Genomic DNA, 3747 nt, shown 5'->3' with positions numbered 1-3747 from the left:
CATTTAGTAATTATTATTTTTTAATTGTCTAAAACGATGTCCAGCACACAACCCACAATTGCTCTGTACAAGAACAATCTCTCTTCACAAATAACAAAAAAGTAAACAATTTACGGTATTCATTCTTTATTATTTATTCCTATTTATCATAGACATAACTGACTGTGGCTTTTTAAATTAAATGTGGACTTCCAGAAGGGCTTGCTGGAAAGGGTATCATTGGAATAGTCAACTTTGAAAAGCTGCGCTCTGAATAAACTCATGTCTACTCTGTATGGATTCATACTGAAATGTGTGCTTAGCTGCTTTCATGCCCTCGTCTTCATCAATGACCAGACACGACTATGGGGATTGGTGGGATGAGCAGGATGGCACATCCATCACATTGTTCCCCGTTAACCCTGGTAGGAGCAGTCGCTGCCCACCAGACAGGTGTGAAAAGAAGGTGAAGGAATCATTGTTAATGAGGAAGCCTTCAGTGTCCAGCCCCTGTGCACGTGCTTCTTCTCCAAGCCCTGCGTCTGTGACCGCCCCTGCTGCCTCAGTTGGCCCGTCCTGACCATCTGTCCCACCACTCAGGAACAGGGGACCCTTCGGAGGGAGTGCCATGCCTCCCAGCTCCAGCCACACTCGCAGGGCCAGCTCCTGGTTCCGCCCACCACGCCCCTTGCCTGTCAACTGCACAGTGGGCTCTCCCCCAGCCAGCAGACTGGTGGCTCCTCAGCCCTCCCCACGCCCCTCGGCCCCTCGGCCTCGGGCCCCCTTCTCAGCAGGCAACTCAGGAGGGGGTTCGTCACAGGAGCAGGCAAAGTGAGCCAGTAGACCATAAAGGCGAGAGACAGACTGTACGTCCCCACACACCCCTGGCAACAGCACAACTGGACGGAATCCGAGCTCCCGTGCATGTCGCCCTGCGCATTCCAGAGCAATGCTATTGGAGCCAATTACAGCATTGAGAACGTGTCACCCTGTCTGACTGCTCTCCAGCCTCCTCCCACCGGGGAGCTGAGCGTCCAAGGACCTCCTTGACCGAGGCGGGGAGAGAGGCTGCGGACAGCCCACAGCGGTCCAGCACCAACCAAATCTCCTCAGGCCACGCCTCAGTCTACACTGTGGGGCCACTGGCTATCAAGTCCAAGGGATCTCCGATTACATCAGACTGAACCAGGGCCACCACCTGTTAGAAAATGTTAACAGGAAAATTGTATTTGACCAAATATGACCACAATATAAAGTGAATGTGCAAGAAGTTTAGGTCTTTGGGTGAAAGCTCTATAATGAGCTAGTAGTTGCGGTCTTATCTGAGCAGGGTGAGCGCAGTGTGCAAGTCCACCTCCCTTCAATAACGACAGGGCACGGCGTAGTTAAGCTCCTGAATGGTGGCGCCAGCACCAGCCAGTCTGCGTGTAACATCCTGTTTTTCTTGAAGAGAGATTGGTGGGACTGGTGCAGGCAAGAGTGCAGACCCTCCTACAAACACAATATGTATATGTTAAATGTCCAATGCAGCTGATTTTATCTCTATCAAATCATTTCTGGATAACAGTTAAGTACCTTACTGTGATTGCTAAAAAAAAAAGTTTTTTATTTAAAACAAAGACCAATTCTTCAAGCAAGAATTTAGCTAGGACTGACGGAGTGGTTTGAGTTGGTCTATTAACTAATTTACCGCATGGTGATGTCACCATAGAAGGTCAAAACAGGCAGACATTTTAGGCAGTCTTTTCAAACAGCTCTTACACTAAAAGGGCATTATGATCATTTTCACAATTTAACAGTATTATTCCAACCTCGTAGCACAGGAAACACAGGAAAATCTAGTTTTTGACTGCACTGATATTTATGGACACCCTGTAGCTTCGGTGATTCAGATTAAGTAATAACTATATAGTTTGTTAGACAATTACATTATGTAGTAGTAGTAGTTGGGTATCAATTTACTTGAAATGAGTACAAGCAACAGGTCTTTCTAAGTCAGTGTGCTGGCCAGCTTCTTAATACATTCGGCTTCCCCCTGGGCATCAGCAGCTGGCAGGTTGTGTTTAGCTCCTTCCATCACTGTGATACAACTTCCATCCTTCAACAACATCTGGCTGAGGAGAAATTAAAACAGAGAAGAGGGGAGCAATTAATTTACCAACCAACCAACCCATCCCACCCACAAACACTGGTTCTAGTTTGAGTTGCTTACTCTTTCCCATGCTGCCGTAGTGTCTCCTTTATTCCATGTGGCACACTGATCACTCCTCTCACCAAGTGGTATCCCACAATCCTCTCTGCCTCTGGGGGACAGGAGAACAAAGCCAAAACGATGTTTATGGATCACAGGATGTACTGTTAATTATGACCACCCACTTTGATGTTTCTGCTGTTCTGATTTTACTGGTCATTTCTCAGATTTGTATGTGCACACCAAAAAAGACACCCAAGAGATTCCAGATAGAGACAAAGGGGCCTACTAGTTGACCTTCTGTCCCTTGCCTTGAGATGCCCACACAACACATCAGATAACCAGATAACCACATATTCACTCTGCATTTAGTTGACAAGACTCAAGTCATTGAGTGAATCCTAGTGAGGTTGCCTACCTGTACACAGGGTATGGGGAACCTCTGGATTTCCTCTGTGTGAGAGCTGTGTACTTGCAGAGTCAGGATCAGCACTAAGGCAGTGTCGCAAAATCTGGACAGAGCTCAACTCAAGTTGAATATGTACCCTCTGTGTAATGATTGACTCAAGTTTTGCACGACCTTTTTTTTGTTCGTTTTTATATTCTTTAAATATTTTATTTAACAGTAACATGTAAAACACAAAAAAAACAGAACAGTCAGAGGGATTACACAAAGAAATGAGAGAAAAAAAATATATATATAAAATAACACAAATCCACATTATATCAATGCACGACCTAGATCGAGGCACAGAGACGGTCTCAATGGGGAAAGCTGAGCTGACTACAATGACTGTGCTAGTGGCAGACTCCACTAAACTGGCAGGCTGGCTAACAGGAACCAATGAGGGGTGGGGGTGGGTGGGGGGGTTGTTCATGCAGGAACCAATGGGATTCTCGAGGGGGTGGTGTTCATGAAGGAACCAATGTGATGCCCAGGTCCAGAACAAATTCAAGGAAACGTACAGTTCTATGAGTGGAGCGGAGCCCCATAGGGGAGCTCTGCTCCTATTGGTTTACCCTGCTGCCTATGCAACGAACAGCCTGAGACAACATTATGTACACACCTGCAGCCAATAGGAGTACAGGTGTCCCTATAAGAGGGGACGCTTCCCCTCAATCAGCCTCCCGAGATATTATCTTCAGTGAGACTAGAGAGGGTCGGCAGGGCCTTAAATCCTATGGGGCTCCGCTCCACTCATAGAACTGGAGTTACACTCCGGTAACTATTATTCTATATTGTGGAGCTCCGCCCCATAGGGGAGCTCTGCTCCTATTGGTTTAAGGCGGAGCGCAATGCTCCAAAATGTACTCCCTGCCGAGCCCAACACTTCCCATCGAAATGAAAAGGTCGGGCCTAGCAATGGCTGCGACCAAGTCCCGCAGTACTGTAACACACTGTGTCACAATATACTGCGTCCTCGGTTCAAATCTGCCCCACCTAGTCCAATGGCATCACCAATGTCTGGTGGGCAGATCACTAGAATACGGGCCATACTAATCTGTACTAGCAGATAGATGGTACCTCAATATCCTGTTACAACAATACCGACCACTAATGGAATGACACAAAGTGT

At 46.9% G+C, this 3747-nt stretch overlaps 1 long non-coding RNA gene and 1 pseudogene across 1 annotated transcript; both read right to left on the bottom strand.

Annotated features, from left to right (window-relative positions):
• Window positions 1-122: 122 nt before the first annotated feature.
• On the bottom strand, window positions 123-1674 carry LOC121578497 (annotated as a pseudogene).
• A 133-nt stretch (window positions 1675-1807) lies between these two features.
• Window positions 1808-2871, bottom strand: LOC121578421. Its single transcript, XR_006002770.2, has 3 exons — window positions 2589-2871; window positions 2192-2282; window positions 1808-2093 (listed from the first exon to the last, which is right to left on the bottom strand). It is a non-coding gene; the product is annotated as an uncharacterized LOC121578421 (long non-coding RNA).
• Between the last annotated feature and the right edge of the window lie 876 nt (window positions 2872-3747).

The sequence above is a fragment of the Coregonus clupeaformis genome, chromosome 12 (assembly GCF_020615455.1).
Source record: "Coregonus clupeaformis isolate EN_2021a chromosome 12, ASM2061545v1, whole genome shotgun sequence".
Classification (NCBI taxonomy): domain Eukaryota; kingdom Metazoa; phylum Chordata; class Actinopteri; order Salmoniformes; family Salmonidae; genus Coregonus; species Coregonus clupeaformis.
This window is presented reverse-complemented; position numbering and strand designations above follow the sequence as displayed.